A 22,177-nucleotide genomic window follows, 5' to 3' on the forward strand; every position below is an offset into this window, starting at 1 on the left:
AGTGGATTACACGACCGATACACTATGGGATCAGCTGAGTCGCTGTGTAGAGGCTCGTCACTCTGTACCCCAGAACCTCAATGACCTGGGGGCCGCCCTGCTTCCGATAGCCCGGAGTTTGTTTTGGCCATCGAGCCACCTTTGATCAAGAGACTTGTCAATAAACATGCCAACTGGCGCTGGTTCGCCTCCGCCTGCCTCCTCTTCCTCATTCCCTGGCCCTGAGCCAGAACGATCTTCTATAAAGATATTTAGAATTGATTCCAAATGTCTTATTATTTCCAAACTTGCTATCGTTCTTTTGACTGCTTTTGGCACAACATTGTTTTGATATCTGACATGCCACAAAGTTAATTTCTTTAATAAAAATTTTAACACAAAATACATTAGCAATAGGGAACACTTGATTTTATTGCAATAAAGTGCCACAAACAAGGGTCGTTGCTAGCCTAAAGTAAAAAGGTAAACATCTTTTGATTCTGAATTTTTATGAAGCAGAGACCTTTTGGCTCCAAGTCTACTGTCCTAGCCCATCAGAACGAGCTTCTGATGCAAAGATTGGAGACATTTGTAGCCACCAATCACAACCTCCAACACCTGCTCTGGAGCAACGTGGATGCCAGGTATACCTTCATTGTGAATGGGGGCGGAGTTGGAGATCCGTTTAAATACTCCATACACCACAGTAGGACTTGATAGAATATTTTGACTTCAATTTACAGGAGGAAAAAGTTGTAAAATATCAAGGAAAAAGCAATGCTAAATTTCATTTGGAAAATTGCAATCACGCAATCTAGATTATATTCTGTTACTACTATTATACTAATACAGGCACCGAACACTAATAGAATATCTTTATACACACTGTGGCAGACTCGGGGGTGTGGTCGAGCGAGCTCTGGGAGGTGAGGGGAAGTCAGCATGGTAGACTGACGCTCCTCGCCTCGGTGTGACCAATTAAATGACTGACCAATCACAACAGCTGTGAAGGTTTCTTATGTCTGTCTTGTCTTGCAGTGAGGAGAGGATGGCAGAGAGACCGCATGGAAGCGCTCTGCGTGAATCCCAGTCGGAGCCAGTCCGTGAAAGCGCGGGCTTCGCTGTATGATCCTCACTTGAAGTGTCAGACAAAACTGAGTGTAATAAAACCCGCCGTGCCAGTGCTTCCACACCACTAAACCCTGTGTCATGTGTCCTTGGGGAGAACCGGGGTAGCGAACGCGCTACAGACACAATCCTTTTTATGAACTAAATAATGTTTTACTTTTGAAGTTGGTCTTTGGTTTGGACAGATGGATTCAATACAACCTGCAGAACAAAAGGACACACTGCTGAAGAGGCTGACTGACACAGAGGCAGGAAATGGAGTAAGTGGGGATTAACATTCCATCTTTAATTATGACCACACAAGATTTATTCGCCTCTGTGGCCACCCCAACGATTGGGAAGACTGTTGTGCTTAATTTTCCTGTGACGTTATTTGATGTGCAAACGAGCAGCAACATGCTCCACATTCTTCATAGAGCAGTAAAATGAAAAGCAGAAGTGTCTGATTCAATGTACTGTATGTCTAATAGTGATTGATAGAGATATTCTGCTCATCCTCTTGCATGTAATTCAATTATTTGTCTTTTGGCAATAGGTTTAATCTGTGTGTAAATATGAGTTAATTTGTCTATGTAATGATATTCACATGAAGTTGCTCCCCTTTTCCTTTCCAGCATCTTGTTATAAAACTTCAGGAGAAAGAAGTTAATCAACTATCCAAACTTTAAGATCCAAAGAAGGTAGTGTATGCTTGAATTTGACCTAACATGTTTTTTTTATTTGTAGCTATGAGCCATAATAATCATAAAATTACTTTCCAAAAGAAAACCACAGTTTTATTCCTTAAGTCATTTCTGCCAAATGTTGAGGATGCAGGAAAAGGCCAAGAACCCAGGAGAACTATTCAGGGAGTTGGAGTCGACAAGGGCTCATTTTCAAGGACAGCTTCACAGAAAAGAAGCTGAAAATAACCGCCTGGCTTTGCAAATGTAGGTTTGTTGATTATTGTAAAAGTCTCTGAATATGTTATTGATGTCTTGCGGGGGTGTTTGTTATCCTACCCTGTGGATCTTTGATGGCTGTAATATGTGTTTTTTCTCGATCGCTTTTCAATTGATTGGCAAGAAATTTACCTGATTTCTCTTTGAATTCAAAATAATTTGCTCTTGCATGAGGATCTGTGTCTTTTGATGGAGGATATTTTCAAGTTGAGATGTAATTGTCTGGATCTCATTTCGGATTTGCTCAGTGGGGGAGTGGGCTTGTTGCGAGTGCAACTCCTTTAGTCGTTTTTCGAGTTTATGGCATTCGTGTCCTTTCTTTGTCTTGTGAGTGGAGCATGAGATACTACCTCCCAAAACAGCCTTAACCATTTCCCAGAGTAAGGATGATGATATTTCTGGAGAGTACTTCAGTTCAATGAAGAAATTCCATTCTCTACAAAATAAATGGTTAAATTCTTTATCTGTCAAAAGTGAGGCGTTATACCGCCACCTGCCGGGAAGGTTCTGGTTGGTTTCATTTATGAGGTTAAAATGAATCGGCCTGTGATTGGAGATTAGGGTGGATTTCAGGATTAGTGATTTTGGACATTACAGAGTTACTTGTCAAGAAAAGGTAGATTCTAGAGAAGCTTGGGTGGGGTGGTGAATAATATGTGTATTTCCTATTTTGCAGATTATTCGATCACCAACAATCGCCAAGAGCAAGTTCACTCATATTTTTGTGTCCGAGGAACACCAGGATTTGTCACCAGGATTATCATTTATTTTGATAAGGGATACTTTCACTGATCAATATAGAAACATCTCTTTTTTTGAGTTGTACAATGCAGAAAACATCTGAATAATCCATTTAGCTTTGAGTTTGAGGTGCTCGGATGCAGTGAGGTGAGTTTCTTGCAGTAGACAGAAGCTGGGGTTCATCCCGGTGAGGTGATTTAGGATTTTGCTACATTTAGCAGGTGAGCCCAAGCCTCTCATATTCCAACGAAAAAACATAATGGGCGTCATTGAAGTTAGTTAGGGGGTGATGGCACAGTGCATCAAGGCAATAGCTATACTACCGTGCACATGCTTTTACATAGATAAGTCTGAGATTTCCTCCGTTACATTCTTTTTTACTGTCCCTGTATTGCAGGAGGTTTGTGGGGATTCATATCTACACAAACAAATGACAAGTAGACAAAGATAAACATAGAACATTGCAGAGTTAGACATACATATAGTGAGAGACAGAATAGAGTAAGAGTGATGAGAGAAGTAGGGAGGGAGGGATTAGGGTGGTGAGATGATGAGTGAAGTCGGGAGGGGGGATTAGGAAGGTGAGATGATGAGAGTGAGCAATATTTTAAATCCTGACATAGATAGCATGCTAATTTCTACTTCTCGCACTATATAATTACAAGAATCCCCAAAATACAGTACTTAATTATGAGAATAACCAGGATATGGTGGAGGAGTCTCGGAATAACAGACCATCTATATATTTAGTTTATCAACAACCAGCAATACGCGTTTACCCTTCTGCCGGTTCTCCTTTAGGATGGGGTACAGCACCTTCCGCCAATTGTTGATCTCCAGGGCGAATTGATCATTCATACCCAGCGTAGTTCCATTGCTTTTAACCAGCTCCTTGTGCTTGAAGTGTTCAAACTTGGCAATGATGGAGCGGGACGGTTCCCCACGTGGTGTCCAAGTCGGTGAACCCGGTGGAAGGTAATCTGCTTCACGGTGTCCATGGGGACTTTCAGGGCGCTGTGGAGGAAGTCTTTAACCATGTTTTGTGGGGACTCGTGTTGTTCTCTGGGATCCCAGAAAAGATGAGGTTGCCCCCCATACTTCTAGATTATATATCCTGGATAGTCTTTCATTATTTTATTATTATTATTTTTTAACCTCCACCTTTGTTGTGCGATGCTTCGCAGAGGTTTTTAGATCTGCTATATCTTTTTGCATCTCGCCGACCGTGTGGTGCAGGAAATCAAGGCTGGCTTTGATCTCGGTAATGTCTTGGAGAAGCAGACCAAGCATGTCCAGCTTTTTGTTAATCTCATTTTAGACACTAACCTCTGCAGCACTCAAAGTTTAGATTGTCTGTGACTGTGTGAGTCTGTCGTCTTATTTCTTCTTATTTTTCGCTGGATTATTGCGGTCCTGATCGTCTTCCATGATGTGTTCGTTATAAAAAAAAAACTAAACGATATAATCCTCGAGGTCCTACACTTTGGTTTTGCGCAGTGTTCCTTTTTTATATATATATATATACATATATATATATATATATATATATATATATATATATATAATTGCTATACAGCAGGGAACTGTTGTATAGCAATTATGATTTGACCTCCATTCCATTAGCTACTTAAATTTCATGCACAACACATTTAAGTTTATCTTTTAGTTTAGCACTCTGTGAAATTTGAAATGAAGCATTTACACACTGTAGATTTCTCTTTTTCTGAACCGATTATGGAGAATAAACTAAATCCAGAATTATGAATAAAGGATGCTAGTAAGTTTGTTCTATAGAAATGGTAATATGGCATAATTGAATGGATAAAATAAAACGTCAGCGCTACATAATATTTGTCTCTAGGGATATGTCAAAAGAGTTGACTAATTATCTGTATAAATAACTCTGGGCAACACAAGAAGCACACTACGAAAAATACATATTCGGTTCAGTTTTTATTTATAATTTATAATCAGAATCATTTGTGTTTGCCAGGTTCATTTACTGTATGTCTAGGTATTTGTTTTGGATCTTTAACAATTAGGGTGTTTAAAGTGGTTACACAGGCAATAACAAACATCAGTGCTTTCACAGCATTGTCCAATGCTCTTTATCAACTTGCATTACTGCATCTTAATGGGATTTGGGTCTTGCACTTTAATCAAGCCATTCCAAAACTTAGGGTTTTCTCTTTCTTCAGCCATTCTGATATAGACTTAATTGCTCTTTTACAGTTATCTTGGCTGTGTGACCCAGCGAGTCTTCAGCTTCAGCTCACACATTGATGACCCAACATTTTCGTTCATCGCTCTGATGGAGAGCAGAATTCATGATGGCGGTGCACCTAGGTCCTAATTAGAGACGTTTATAATTAACCATTAACCAAGAATAAGAATTTTGACTGATTAATACTATCAGTTAAACAGTTAAAAATAAATTATAAAAAATAATGTAATTCAAAAAAATAAAATACAATTTGTTGCATGGTGAAAGGAAATAGCCTATACAATCTACTTGTTAAATACAACTCACGTTATGTCACCGCGGGGTTGAGCTTGTTGCCGTTATCACTGCAAATGATGAAATAAAATATATATATTTTTTTTGTCTGAGCTAACAGATCTACTGACGTCTAACAGGTAAGAAAGTACATTAATATACACATAAGCTGATATTTTGTAATGTTGAACCACTACAGAGCGACATAGTCCACACCGCACACTGCACACGGTCCGAATAGACATTCTCAATCAGAACCTGTACATTTAGAGTAAATAGTATGATGACGTCATAAAGCGTCCAACTGTAAATCTCATCTCGTTCATTTTTTTTACCAACAGGGGCACGTCAGTCAAGCAGGACTAGCAGAATATTTGCGGTCAAAGTTGTTCGGTTTTTTATTAATATCTGCTCTCTATGTTGATCGATTTGTATAAAAATTGAACAACGAGATCTGTGTGACGTACCGTTTTAAACGACACCTTAATCATGTTTGTAGCTTCAGTCATTATTGTGTTCCAGATAGTTTAAGCCGGGTTGGACATATTTTGGTGTGAAATGCATTGGACCGTGTCTATGATATCGATCAAATTTGGTCGGTTTGGTGGTTTTCAGTAATTTCTGCTCTATATGTGGATCGATTTGGATTAAACTTCAACCAGGTGTTTGTAAAATACTCAAACAAGATGTAAACTGTGTTCATAGCTTCTGCCGATGTTGTGTTCCAGATAGTTTTCGATTTTAAAAATTTGAGAATTTTCCCGGAACAATATCAATACAAACTACGGGCTGGACCCCTAATAATGGACCTTTGGACCTTTTTGGTCCTCATACTTTTGTGGAAGGACTGTGCACTGACAAAAATTACAAACAATACTAAATTGTATACATAAAATAATAAATGGTAGTGTTATTACCTAAATGCCTTGACTAATTAAAACATGTTCCCTCGTGTTAGATGTTAAAGAGGCTTGGGAAGGAAAAAATGTTCAATTGTGGAAATGTTTTGCCGTCCAGAATTGAACCATACAAAATTTACTATTGGGACATTAGTCGGACAGCTCTAAATCAGGAACTTGAGGGCGAGGTAAGCTTAAGTATTTATATTTAACAAGTAACATTTTGTGACGTTTAGCGGGGTAGCTTGACAGACGAGGCGTGGAGACAAGATCCAAGTTGCTAACTCAAACACTGAGCCCAGATTTATTTCCCTGTCGGTCACGTACTGACGTACAGCTAACCCGAGGTTGAGGGCACTGGATTAAAACAAATAACAGGGTGGCTAGCCCAAGGTAAATGATAGATGCGGGGCAGTGTCTCTCAGCTACTTCGTTCCCCACGCGCACCACCAACAAACACAACCACCATCTTCGCTTCCCTCCTTTTTTTCTCTCCTCCGGAACAGAACCTGCAGCCAATCCCCAACCAGTGACACCTCCCTCAATTAAAGCAACAGAACACACACGTACACAGTACCCCAGCGTTACACTGCCCCCCCCCCCTTTCTAAATTCCTCGTCCTCGAGGAACTAGCTAACTTCAATCCAAGTAGCGCTGGGGGACTCTCCTGGGTCGCCTTGGTCGCTGCATCCCCCATTCCCCGCTTCCTCTCTCCCCAAAATCCTGTGTTGGAACAACTGCTCCCAGTGGCGTGACCTGAATCTCCATCTGCTGCTGCCCTGATGAACTCTGTGGCCCCCCTGGGGAGGCCGGTGAGGATGTGGCTCCTTCAGCACGTGTAGATGAACGCTGTGAGCCCACAGGAGACTGCGGCGGGGAGAAGGCTTGGTCTTCAGGTTGTATCTGAACAGCTGGAGGGGTGCGACGAGCCTGACTGTAGCGAGGTTGACTCGCGCCCCTGTAGGGCGCCAAACGGTCGCGGTGCAGCACCACCATTCTTCCCCGAACAGCCAGCTTCACCCTGTAGACCACCTCCCCCACCCGTTCCAAAACACGGCAGGGCCCAATCCATTCACTCTGCAGCTTAGGCGACTTCCCCTTGATCCTTTCCGGTGCATAGACCCACACCAAGTCCTCTGCGTCGAAGTGATTCCCTTTTGTGTGCTGATCATACGCTCGCTTCTGTCGCGCCCCCGCAGTCTCAGCCTGTGCCCTCGCAAACTCAAGTGCCATCTCCACTATCTCTCTGAGCAGGATAGCATACTCTGTACCAGCCGGTACCTGGTAAGTGTCGGGGGGCAGGCCATATGCCAGAGCGGTCGGGGTCCGGAGCTCCCTACCGAACATAAGTAGGGCCGGTGTACACCCAGTTGTCTCCTGTGTCGCTGAACGGTAAGCCATCAGGTTCAACGGAAAATGCAGATCCCAGTCCTTCTGGTCCTTGTCAACCACAAGGGCCAGCTGTACTCCCAGCGTGTGGTTAAAGTTCTCCACCAGACCATCACTCTGCGGGTGAAGGGGCGTCGTCCGAGTCTTGCGGATTTCGAGTTGTTCGCACACCTCCCCGAACAGCTTGGACTCAAAATTGGTCCCCTGGTCAGAATGTAGCTCCGCAGGGACGCCAAACCGACTGAACATCGCATCAACTAACGCCCCACACATGGTCGCTGACTCTTGATCAGTAACGGCCACAGCCTCCGGCCATTTCGTGAAGTAATCCATCGCCACCATCACGTAGCGATTGCCCCGCTGTGAGCGGGGGAAGGGCCCTAGCATTTCCACAGCGACCCTGTCCATGGGCGCTCCAACCCTGTACTGCCGCAGTGGTGCTCTACTCTGGCCTGAGGGTCCTTTGCGGGCTACACAAGGATTACACTTCCGGCAAAAGGCTTCCACATCACACCTCATGGTGCTCCAATAGAACCCCTCTCGCACCCTATTCAGTGTCTTGTTAATCCCAAAGTGCCCCACCCCAGGCTGCCCATGATGGAAGCTCAGCACCTCTTCCTGACGGCTTTTCGGCCATCTACTTGCCACTTCTCTCTTCCTGATGCCGGCTCCTTCCAACGTCTACAGAGCACACCATCACGAAGCGCTAGGCCATTCCCTTGCGACCACAGTCCTCTCAGAGACGGGCCAGCTGCCACAATCTCCGACCAATCCAGTCTTCGGTTAGCAGCCAGCCAGCCTAAGACCTCACACAACTCAGGGTCGCCTTGCTGCTCGCCTGCCCAGTCCATCGTCACATCCAACCTCAGGGCCAAACATCTCTCAGCCTGCTCTCTCCTGCCCACTGCATCATTCGCTTCGGCACGGCTGCATTGTGCACACTCCTTCTCACATGGCCGCCTGGAGAGCCCGTCAGCATTCGTATGAGAACTTCCTCGCCTGTGCACCACTGAGAAGTTGTATTCTTGCAGCTTTTCCAACCACCTCGCCACTTGTCCCTCCGGTTCTTTGAAAGACATCAGCCATCTGAGAGAGGCATGATCTGTTCGAATGAGGAATTTCACCCCACATAGGTAGTGCCTGAAGTGTTGCACAGACTGCACCACCGGCAGCAGTTCTCTTCGTGTCACACAATAATTGCGTTCTGCTTTAGTGAAGGTTTCGCTGTAATAAACAATCACCTGCTCGCCTTTTTCAGTGATCTGGGCCAGGACCGCTCCCATAGCATCATTGCTCGCATCCATGTCCAACACATATTGCCCATCCGGATCTGGGGCAGACAAAACCGGGGACCGACACAGGGCCGCTTTCAGCGCATCAAATGCTTGTTGCTCGTCAGGACCCCATCCAAACTTCACATTGTTACATGTCAGACGGTGCAAAGGTGCAGCCACCATTGAGAACATTGCGATGAACCGTAGATAATATGACGCCAGGCCTAGGAAGGCGTGGACCTCAGAAGCATTCTTCGGCACCGGCCAGTCCCGAACTGCCGCAACCTTCCTCTCCTCTGTGTCTATCCCCTGACCTCTCACTTTGTGGCCCAGGAAAATGAGTTCCCTCTGCAACATCTTGCACTTCTCTGGGTTCAGCTTCAGCCCCGCCGCCTGGAACTTAGAAAGCGCCAACCGAAGGGCCTGTAAGGCAGTGGTGAAGTCTGGACCATGGACCGGCACGTCATCCAGATAGACCTGCTTGTTCTGTGGTGGGACATCGGCAAGGACTCTCTCCATGAGCCTTTCGAATGTGGCTGGGGCGTTACACAATCAGAAAGGCATGACCGTGAACTGCCACAATCCAGAGCCTGTTGTGAAGGCCGTCTTAGGCCGGTCTTCTGGTGACAGCGGGACCTGCCAATACCCGCTCATCAAATCAAGCGAAGAGAACCAGGCTGAACCTCTGACCCCATCCAGCGCATCATTAACTCGGGGCAGGGGATACCGGTCCTTCACAGTCATGTCATTCAGTGGTCTGAAATCGACACAAAACCACCACCCTGAATCACCTTTCTTCGGCACCATTACCACGGGCAACACCCACGCGCTGCTTGAGGGTTCAATCACCCCAGCTTCCAACATCTCCTCCACACATCGTTCAGCAGCCTCCTGCTTCTTCAGCGGAATGCACCGTGCTCGCTGGCGAATGGGGTGCTCCGTGCCTGTGTCGATTTCATGCTGCACCAAATGGGTCTTCCCCAGGTCAGTGGGCAACGTGGCAAAGATTGACCGGAACTCATACAGAACATCCCATAACTGTTGCTGTTGTTCTTCTGACATCCCCTCTCTATTTTTATCCAGCACCATCTTGATAACTTGCTCCTGGGAAGGTGGTTCTTGCGGGAGACCATGGGTCTCGCCCCCACTCACTGCTGTATTGTTGATCGCAGGCTCCGTGGACAGGCACGCCAGACGCTCTGGGCCTGATTCTTGTGGCAGGTGTCCTTGTGAATGCATGTTCTCTGCGGGGACAGTTGAAGCCTCTGATTGCCCTTCCTCTCGGGCAACCTCCCCACATGTCTCTGCCCTCTCCAATACGCTGGGCGTCTGGACCGCCCCACTTCCTTCATCCCCGCATATCAGGGGTAGTGGGGGACCACCCATGAACGTCACCCTCTTTCGACCCACATCCAACACGGCATTAGCGTCTCGCAAGAAGTCAAACCCCAGCAGGCACTCTTCATGGATATCAGCCACACACACAGTGTAAGGGAAAGTCTGTTCCCCTAACTGGATGTCAATTTCACAATGACCCAGCATTGCTGCTCTATCTCCGGTCACAGTGATGAGAGGCCGCACTGTAGAGCACCCCTGGAAATTCTCTGGAAACATGTCTGGGCGTACGATTGTCACAGAAGAACCTGAATCAACAAGTGCACATATAGGCATTCCATTAATCAGGGACAGCACTCGGGACACCTTGAGCCCTGACTGTGGTCGTACAGAACCCGCAGAACCCCGACACAGTTATTCATAGCTGGCGAATACATAGAAGGTGAACGGCCCGGAGCGAGTGACCTTGCTCACCTCTGCTCCCCACCCCGTTTCCCGGCGGCTGGCGTTGGGCAGGGGGCATAGGATTAGAGAGTTCACGGCAGCTATACTGAATGTGGCCCATTTGGCCACACCTCCAACAGACCTGAGACAGCTGGTCTGGTGCCCCCCTAGAATACTGAGGCCTAGGTGGGGGCATAGCTGTGTCCCGCCACAGAAGGGAATCAACATTGCGTGTCGGCCTCCAATGCCGTCCTTCCGTAAAGATATCCTGCACGCTCCAGCACGACCTCCCAAGATTCAGGTTTGCTGAGTCGGACCTGCTCCCGCAGCTTGTCAGGCCTCAGTCCGCTGATGAACGCCTCCTTTGCAAGGATAAACCTCTGTTCTTCACTGAACTCTGGGAGCTGTCAGGGGGCCTGTTATCACCGCTCATCAAGGGGGTGTAGTAAGCAGGCTGAGTCACATTTTCCTCCCCTTCGCTCACATTAAGTGTAGGCGAGCTCCTGTAATCGCCCTCAAGGTGTCTTACTGGTTCAACATTATGATTTTGTTTCCTTGATCCCTCAGGCTGGGCGAACACACCGTTAATAATAGTAGCCTGTTTATCTTCACCCATAAGGCTATCCTGCTCATCTTCCAAACTCAGAACCCTCAGCTTTGGAATAGCACCCTCCCAACTAGCTCCAGATTCACGTCTCTGTGCAGCAGCAGCAGCTGAGCTGCCGGGCTGCTGTTCCATCGCAGCCGCATAGCGTGTCTTCAGCCACTCTCTGAACAGTCTCTTTTCCATTTCGGGTGTGTATGCTGAACTATGATGTTGATAATCAATCGATTTGTCTCCTACTTTCCTCCGTTGTATCTCTGTTCCACCCGAACGTGCCTCCATCTCCGCCGGAGTTATATCCGAGCGCGCTTGACTCACTTTTGCTTCCACAGACCGAGGGGGGGTTAGCACTCCACTCAGCATTCTTTTCTCCTCCATCGCCGTCGTTTTAGCTACCGTAGATTAGTGGGAAATCCAACACTTCTGACACCAATGTGACGTTTAGCGGGGTAGCTTGACAGACGAGGCGTGGAGACAAGATCCAAGTTGCTAACTCAAACACTGAGCCCAGATTTATTTCCCTGTCAGTCACGTACTGACGTACAGCTAACCCGAGGTTGAGGGCACTGGATTAAAACAAATAACAGGGTGGCTAGCCCAAGGTAAATGATAGATGCGGGGCAGTGTCTCTAAGCTACTTCGTTCCCGGCGCGCACCACCAACAAACACAACCACCATCTTCGCTTCCCTCCTTTTTTTCTCTCCTCCGGAACAGAACCTGCAGCCAATCCCCAACCAGTGACACCTCCCTCAATTAAAGCAACAGAACACACATGTACACAGTACCCCAGCGTTACAATATTTAACCAGGAAGTATCCAAAATCGAAAACACCATAAGTTAACTAACTTAATTTTCAAATGAATGTCCTTGCCCCAGGTGATCAATGCTTCCCTTTCCATATTTGTTGAAAAAGATGATTGCCAAGGGGGCAAACAGGCACTGTTCATTGATTCAAACGCAATGACAGACGTATGGCTAGGGTAAATGACAAGAGGTTAGGCAGGTCTAAGGTTAGGCAGGTCCTTTTGTTCTGATGTATGTTCAAGAAACTTGATTGTGCTTTGATAACACTGGTAGAGAAATATCTATCGCTGGGGATGGTAGCTCAGGAGGTAGAGCTGGTCATCTAGTAATCTAAAGGTTGCTGGTTTGATCCCAGGCTCCCATCTGCTAGCATGCTGTAGTGTCCCTGAGCAAGACACTTAACCCTGATGGCTGCATCCGTCGGTGTTTGAAAGTCGCTTTGGATAAAAGCGTCTGCTTAATGTAATGATTTACAGTAAATTGGGGTTGTCTTTTTTACATACCTCCAAATTTAAAAATGTTTGGAGTCCACAAGGTAACAGTTGTGTTCTTTGTTGTTTGATATGTCCCATTATCAAGGCCAAAGTAAATCTTCTGTTAGTATATTGCATAATCATTTGTTGCTTTCTGTCTTCTTTTCAGGTCATTCATGAGAGAGTATGTAAGGTGTTCTGTTGGACGCCACTTCATGTGGCATATATGTCTTGAAAGTATTTTTTTTTAATTGTATATTTCTTTATAGAAACATGAATCTGATTTTGAAAAGGTTTATTTTTTGGTTTTATTTAGATTCATTCAAGATTGAAGAAGTTTATTTGTCACATACATATACATATGTTTCATACACACATACATACATATATGCAGTGAAATGTCATTGCAACGCACCCGGAGATTACGCACAATAGACTGTAAAAATACAAAAACTTGCGTAATCGACACTAGGTGCTCATGCAGGCAACTGCAAAGGGCAGCGCAACAATTGTGATTCTGGATTCTATAATTATATAATAGTATTAATTGACTGTGTTGTATTAAATATACATTTAACTATACTTATAAAGAGAGACATTAAGTTAAGTAACTTTGATTAAGTTAAACATGTTAATTCAAACATGTTCTTGTTATGCTGAGAAAGTTGTGGCAGAGGAACCTCCAGTTTTTCCATATTTAGCAAAGGCAGTGGAGAAATAAAATGAGAGGTAGCTGTCAGACTGCTGAATGAGACTGGTAAGTTTACATTGCTCTGTGGCACCTGAATAGGCAGTAGAATAATACGAAACAGGTGGAGGGCTTGTCCCTGTTCCTGTAGGCTGACAAAGCACTGCGTATGCATATTTGCCCCCAGTGGACGTAGCCACATACAGCAAAAAGTTCTTGGAGTAGTCTGGCAGCGCTAGCGCTGGAGCTTCTTGTACCTTCTGTTTGATTGTCTCAAATGCCATATGACCTTCCTGCTTCCGGGTGAGGTTACAATGGAGTTGAGCGTTCCCAGTCTCTTTTATCATGGCTCTCTAAGGCCCTGTTAGGCAGGCATATTCTTCTACCCAAGCCGAAGAATATCCCGCAATGCCAAGAAATGTCATCATCTCTCTGACTGTTCTGGGCTTTGGTGCCGTTCGAATGGCTTCCAAATGACTCTCAGAGATGCTTCTATGTCCATGGGTTATTGTTTGACCCATATAAACGACTTTTTCATGACAATACTGAAGCTTCTTCTGAGAGGCCTTGTGTCCTTTGTCTGCCAATAGTTGTAACAGTTTGACTGAGTCTTCATGGCATGTTTCCTTGTCTGGTGAACAGATGATAATGTCATCCACATACTGAATGACGGTACTTTTCAAGATCTGATCGATCCCAGCCAAGTCATCATGCAACACCTTATTGAAAATGTGAGGGCTATGTTTGAATCCTTGAGGGAGCCTCTTGTATTTGAAGGTTTTTCCTTTGTATGTGAATCCAAACAACCCTTGACTTTCTTCGCTCAAAGGAACACTAAATAATACTCCACACAATTCCAACACTGTGAAGTGTGTAGCCTCTGGAGGAATTTGGGCTAACAAGGTATGTGGATCTGGTACATCAGCTGGAAAGTCCTGTACCACTTCATTTACCACCCTCAAGTCATGCACCAAGCAATACCATTCATCTGGTTTCTTTAGAGGCAGTATAGGCGTATTACTCTGAGGATCCGAACATATTTCCACTACACCTGCTTTTAACAGTCCTTCAATTTGTGGTTCAATCCCTTTGATTGCCTCCTCCTTTTGTGGGAACTGGTTCTTCCAAGGAGGTTTGAATCCTGGTCGCAGTTCAACTCTCACCGGTTGAGCTGTTTTCACAAGTCCGATGTCAGTACTAAGTTGTGGAATTTGTTGCAGCATCTCTTCTCTCATGCTGTCTGAGCTCAATTTATTGCTGAGCATTGACTCATGTGTCATCTGTACCACTTGTGGTTGTCCTTGTCCTTGGGCTGAAATCATGATTTTTATGAACATCTGTTCATCACTCATCCAAATGGCAAGATTCTCCTTTATTGGTGCAAAAATGGCTTCCTCAGCTTCTGCCATCATTTCTCGTATATGCTTCTGCTCAAATCCTTCAGCCACCATTAAAGTCACACTGAATACCCTGAAACAGAACACCCCAAAACACTCAACACCCTGAAACACAACACCCCAAAACACTGAATACCCTGAAACAGAACACCCCAAAACACTCAACACCCCAAAACACTCAACACCCCAAAACACAACACCCCAAAACACTGAATACCCTGAAACAGAACACCCCAAAACACTCAACACCCTGAAACACAACACCCCAAAACACTGAATACCCTGAAACAGAACACCCCAAAACACTCAACACCCCAAAACACTCAACACCCTGACACAGTCAACACCCCAAAACTCTTGGCCTCATTCACAAAAGGTGCGTCCAGTCCATCGCCCGCAGAGCGAGCACCGTCGCCCCGTTCACTCACTCTGAGCGGTTTTGTTTTCAAGCCAGAAAACATGGCCGTCAACGACAACTGACGATCAGCTTATGTCATCACACACCCTACGTCATCAACGTAGTGCGAGATGTTTACACAAAGTTGGTGAAATGACGTGAAACACTGAGACATTTCATTCAATGTATTATATAATTATAGGACCCAGAATCGCGATTGTGGCGCCTCCCCTTGCGGCTGCCTGCGCGAGCACCTTGTGTCGATTACGCACATTTTGGTATTTTTTAGTATTTATAGAGCTTATTGTGCGTAATCACCGGGTGTCATGACATTTCACAGCATATATGTACGACCGTATGTATATGTATGTGACAAATAATCTCTTGAACTTGAACTTGAACTTGAACATGTGGCACACACTTGTCATACTCTTTCTCAAGATGCTCAGTGTTTATCTTCATAGCTGCTTCTTGTGGTCCCACAATTATGCAGCACAAGTTCAGCTGAACGTGCTTGGGTTGATTACTCAACCACTCCTCTGGATCCAATTGGCCAGCATTCTTAAAATATTTAAGCGTGCAATGATGTGGGTACTCAGGGGGCTAAAAATCAGGCATATTTGCCACAATGAACTTTTCCCATCTCTTGGCTGGCTCTATTTGTTCTTGACTAAGATTTCCAATCCAATATACTGAAGAAGTCTCAGTCTCTTGTGCCATAAATAATTGGTGGTAGACATCAGGTGGCACATCCACCAGACAGCCGTCTGATGTACACCGTATTGTACAATTTAGTTTGCACACAGCATCTCTTCCCAAGAGTGCTATGGGCGTATGTTCTGCCACCAATATGGGTAATTACATTACCCAATATGGGTAGTTATTTTCCGATTTTTATAGGGGAGCTCAATTGGTTTTGTGAGAGGAATCAGCTGTCTCACACCCTCAAACCCGATTGTCCGTACCAATTGGTCAGACATGGGGAGATGTATAGCATCTTCAGGCCGAACACAGGTGAAAGCTGCTCCACAGTCTGCCATTACTTCCATTGGTTTACCATTTATTTTCACCTTTATTTTTGGATCTTTCTCCGGCCCTGATACTACCAGCTGACACCTCCCTTTCGAGTCTTCCGGGCACTCCTAGTATCCAGGTTCCGGACCCCTGTAAGGGTTCGCTGGTCCCTTGGGTGGCTGTGGTTGTCCTCTGAAACCTCCTCTGAAGCCTCCTCTGAAGCCTCCTCTGGACCTGTAACAGTCACGTGCAAAGTGGCCTAGTTGTCCACAGTTATAACATGCTCCTGGAGACTGTTGGAAATTTCCTCCTCTACCTCTTCCTAAATTTCCTTGACCTCTTCCTTTCCATATTTGTGATTGATCAAAGGCTGGCTGTGGAAGGGAGACAGTGGGGACCACCGGTGGTTGAACCTGACTCTGTCCTTGCTGTGGTTGTGGTGGTAATTGATTTGGTTGTGACTGACTCTGCATAACCACAGCTTGTTTCTTTTCCTTCTTATTATCCATCAACTGTATTTGGTTGAGTTTTCTGAGAGTTTTCTTGTTCTTTCTGGTCATGCTCCTTTTTCCGATATAGCTCCACTTGATGTGCTATGTGATCGGCATAAACACCTTTGGTCATGCTTCCAAGACCAACCATTTCGGCCAATTTGCTCCTCACTTAAAGAGGCAGCTCCTTCTGTATTTTGGCTCGGAGAATTGATTTCTCCATTTGATTCAAATCTGGATCATTTCCTGTGATATTTCTCCACACTTGATGAACCCTTGACACATAAGCCCTTGGGTTTTCTTGTGGACCCAATGACTCAACAAAGATTTTGTCTGGGTGTACGTTTGTTGGAAATGCATCTCTCAATGCTCTCCACATCCGACCTCTGCTTGCAGCAAACAATTCTGGGTCATATACTGCAGTTGCCACATATCTGCTAAGGCCTGCCGCCTGCAGGATCTCCTCCATCGCTGGGACTCCAATAAGGTTAGCCAGAAGTCTTTTAATATCTCCCATGGCAGGCTGCGTTCCCACCAAAACCTCTTCCAGCTTTGAGATCCACGGATGTGCTCCATCTTGAAATGTTGGTAACTTTTCAAGTATGTTAGACATGTCTGTATTCTGCCGAGGCTTGTACTCTAAATTTTGTCCTCGAATTATCACTGGACACATTTTGTTGGGTCTCTTTCCTTTTCTTAGCCGTAGTCCATACCTCAAGTGTCTGGCTTTTGAGCCTTTTTCTTCTGTAATATCTTCTCCGTTATTTGCCATTTGTGTAATTGTTTTTCCAATATTTGTTGAACTTCTGGACAGGTGGTGTCACTAATGTCCTCGAGGCATCTGTCTATACTCCTCTCAATCTCTCTTAAAGCCATGCGTCTGTCATCTCCTACCCCTGTGCTGACTGCTAACGGTTGAAATTAGGAAGGACCTTCTTTCTCCGATTCTTCATCACTTTCGGCCTGTTCATTCTCATCCGTGTCGTCTGTTCCCGGAGCCATTTTCCTCACTGGTCGATCTCCTTTTTTCTCTGCTTTTGCCAGCATCCATCTGACTGCGGGGTCATATCCTCCAATAGCTTCGTCCGAGTCACTCACACTCTCTTCTCCTATTTCCAGGCTTCTGACTTGTTGCCTGCTTCCCAAACGGTTCCTTCTCTTGGTATTGTTGGAGCTTGGATACATCTTCATGGTTGTTGTAGCCTTGCCCATCTCTATTATTTGCTCATCCTCATCTTTGAAGAGTTAGTTGCCGTCCGTTGTCATCACTGGGAGCTGAGGATGAACATCAATGAACTTCACTTCCTTCTCATAAGGCAGGGGCTTCTTTACAGATGCTGTATGTGAGAAGGGTGTGGTAATCTTCTCCATCAATTTTTCTGCTTCCTTTTCATTTTTTTTAATTTCTTGTCTACTTTGTTCTCTTTTATTTTTTGCAGCTTCGAACCATGTCTGTCCCTCCTTTACAAACAGCTGTAGAATGCCAAGTTCCGTTTGTCTTTTCTCCGTGCGTCTCTTTCCTCTTTTTCCTTTATTTTGATTTACTTTATTTGTGGACACAAGCACCTCGTTTTAATCACATCCGGGTTAAGAGTTCCTTCAGCTGGCCATGGTTGTTCAATGTCAGGCCACCGCTTGCTCCATTTCCTGATATTTTTGCAATATCTTTAATAAGAGGATTATTCTTTTGCACTACATCAATAGGAGTGATTACTTTTGTAATTTTTGCATCCATTTCTTTTATTTTAAATCAAATTGATTTATTTAAAAATTATTTATAAAGCACAGTGTAATCACACTCAACTAAAAACAACTGAATTTACCAACCCCAAAGGAGACCAATAGCTTCCCACTTATGAAAGCAACTTCACTTATTCATGATCTGATACATCTGATCATACTAATTCATCTTAAATTATCAAAATGTCCATCAATGTTCACTCTCAAAACAGCCTTAATCAAGATAAAGCATACTCACATAATGAAACCAATATTCACAGCACTCAACCGTATTTAAATCAAATCAGTTTTTCCGCATGTGATCAATCAAATCAATAATACTCCATTAATTAGGCGAATGCCTTGATTAGTCAGTCCGTTGCCCAGTCTCTTACTAACTCATTGCAAACGCTATATAAGAAAAATAACTACTGTAATCTTATATTTGAGAACAAGCAATCATGTACCTTATAACTAAATGTACAGGCATATTGGTAAATGCAGGTGAGGTCTGTTGACAGAGTTTGTGGATAAATCATACTGGCCTTATTCACCCTGGATTCAGAATTCTATTGCGCTGTCATCCGCAAGCTGCCCGTGTCTGTGAAGAACTGCCGGATGTCTTGTCATCTGCCCCTTGGATGATCCAATTCAGACACATTCCATCTTCTCTGTCTTTCCCCCAGCTTTCACTCAGCAAAGTAAAAGAGAGGACGAAAGAAAAAAGAAAAAAAAAGAACAACACAAGAGTTCAATGTCTTAGGCTCACTCTAAATTCTTATACACAATGTAATATAATTCAATGAGACATACATTATCAGCTTTTTTATTTCTTGCGCATTTTAAATAAAGAAATGTTTACTTTTATTCATACGACGCATTTAAATCTAAAGAGTATATTAGTCAATCTAATATCACCTCTAATTCATTATTTTTATCTATATTCCACTTAAATTTTATTTCTATTTTTATTTATTTATTTCCTTCTATCATGCTAAGAAAGGAGAGAGAGAAAAGAGCTTCTTTACAACCCCCTCTTGTCAGGGGGAGTCGACTAAGCACCACCCCTTGCTCCACCTCTTAAATGTAGTCACACCTTCCAGTTTGCACTGGTCGTCAGCGAACGAACATCCTGTTTCAGCTCCCCGTCGGAACAGCCCAGCCCAATGCGCCCACGCCCAGAGTCATAAATCAAAACTGATTCCTTGCAATCAGCAGCCGAAACACAAAAACCTCTTCTTTTGCATCAAAAACCCAACTGTTCCTTCTATTTCACCAAGACTATCTGCTGCTTTAACCAACAGAACTCACATCAAGCTCTGTCACACACTTCAAGCACAAAGAAAAAACTCACACACCAACCAAACAATCCACAAATCCTACCCGTAATTCAGAGCAGGAGATTTTCTTTTCTTTTCTGAATGTGTACATGCATGTGTAGGCAGACTGTTTCTGGGGATTCTAGTACCTCTCTAAAGAAGGCTCATTTTGTTATCAAATATATAAAGACCTGTGGAGGTTAATATCCTTTATCAAATGTATAAAACATCCTTGAAAGAAAAAGGCTCATATATATTTATCAAACGTCCTTAAAGAAAGGCTCATAATCTTTATCATCATCTTTACAAAGTCCATAAACAGGCTCATATATATTTATCACTAAAACGGCAAGAAATGTTTCTTTTATGTATTATTTAACTGCTCACTACGTATGTATACCTATTTAATAACCCATGTATTCTATATATCATTTACACATATACACGAACAATACACAAATCTCTTTAGCCAGCACACACACACACACACACAGGCACACTCACACCCCAACAGGAAAAAGACATATCAGCATATCAGCATGACCAGCAGTACATCAAATTCTCCAAAAACTTCTACAGCGCTTGACTTTATACTTTAACGTCGACTCATGTATACTTTTCTAATTTCAGATTTTCACTTTGGCCAGACTTTTAACAATTTATCTTTTTAATCAGATTCTTTCAGCATGCACTCATTCTCTTAGGCTGGTTTAGCCCTGCTTTTCCCCATTTTTTCTCAAACTTTATTTTTCATCCTTTAAGCCTTTAACTTGTAACTCTTTTTACTTCACTTTTCATCTTTTTCATCTTACTTTAAGCTTTTAACTTTTATTTCTTTTTCACTTTTTATCTTACTTTAGACTTTTAACTTTTACCTCTTTTTCACTTTTCATCCTTTTCATCTGACTTTAGGATTTTTAACTTTTATCTCTTTTTCACTTTTCATCCTTTTTCATCTTCATTTTTTTCACCTTATTTTATTGAGAGTAAATTCCCCTGGCCAGGGGGGAGGCTGCAGCATCGGCAGGCAGCATCGGCAGTTGAGGCCCAGCAGATTCTAGTTTGTGATGCCACTTTGTAGTTTCTTGATGAATTTGATGCGTTGATGAAGAAGGAGCGACCGCTGACGCTGACTTGAGTAAAATAATAGATTATACAAAAGATAGATTAATACAAAAGAACAGCATCAGACCAGACTTTGCCTAGGAAGTCCAGGAGAGAACCAAGCCGGAAGGATTCTCTATTGAATGAAACACGGGCGGTTTCTTTTATGCTTGCCCAAAGACAATGGTGACCACTTTGTCCCCTACATAGGTCGCAGGACACATTCCACCTCCCTTATGTCCGGGCCCCCGGGCAATGGGCTCTCTCTCGGGACCCCTGGGACCGTCTCTTAGTAATTATCTTATATGATGGGGCTGTCTTGGGACGCCACACCCTCCAAGACACCTCACTAGCCTGAGCTCTTGGGAGAGGGTGTGATGTAAACCAGGGAGAGCTGTCTAAATTCACAGGGAATAAATTTGGGTCTAAATGTTAAACAGCAGCTGTACATCAGATGTACCATAAGATTCCGATATAACCAGTCTTACGACATGTCTTGTTGACATTGTGGAAAAAATTCTTCTGCAATGATTGGTGAGGTGCCCGCTACAAGGAAAACAAAACTAAGAATATTCAAGATTATTTATTCTGCAGAATAAAGAGAAAGGTTCAGTACTGCTCAAAAGCAGTCTTCTGATCAGTCTCATCTTATTTCTGATCAAGAGGGCTTTATACAACAACAGAAGGTGTGGCTTGGGTCAGAAGTCATTTACAAGTCTGTGTCCCTAAACTGTGTCCCTGGATGCCAACCTCAAACAGTAAATTCAGAGGAACTTGTAAATGACCTGGCAGATGTGGATTACAATCCCTTACAATGCACCTCCAGGCTCCCCTGTGGTTATTCTTAATCTCCTTACAAGGTAAACAGGACCAAATGTGATCTGGTTGTTCCATGTTAGAATCGACATTGTAGAGAGAAAGAACATTTCTCTTACCATAAAGTTGGGGGGTCCTGGGAAAACAGAGACAATTTTAAAAAAGACGCCCCCTCTGGAGGTAGAGGCCTTTGTCGTCATTCAAAATAAATGATCATAAGCATTTTTTCTCACATTTCCTACTTTTGTTCCTACTGGAACAACACCTTAAGGAAAAATTAATGTAAACAACACAAATAGGAAGAGTAATGACATGTGAGAGAAAACCATTTGTCTCTGTTTCCCCAGGAACCTCCCACAGTTTATGTAAAGAGAAATGTTTTGCTCCCTACAATGTCAATTCTAACATGAAAGAATCAGATCACATTTGGCCCTGTTTACCTTCTATGCAGATGAAGAAACTCAACAGAGGAGCCTAGAGGTGCATTGTCATGCAACCCGCGTCTGCCAGATCAAGTTTGCAAGTACCTGTTAATTTCATTGTCTCGGGATGGCACCCAGGCAGACAGTTGGGGGAATGCAGACTTGTAGGAGACCTCTGACACAAGCCACACACTGTTTTTTGTATAGAGTCTCCTGTCTTTAGAAATGATATCAGAATCTTTGAATCTCTGAATCTTTCTGCTTATTCTGCAGAATAAATATCTTGAATATTCTCAGTTG

Source organism: Zeus faber (assembly GCF_960531495.2).
Source record: "Zeus faber genome assembly, chromosome: 17".
In the NCBI taxonomy this organism is placed as follows: Eukaryota; Metazoa; Chordata; class Actinopteri; order Zeiformes; family Zeidae; genus Zeus; species Zeus faber.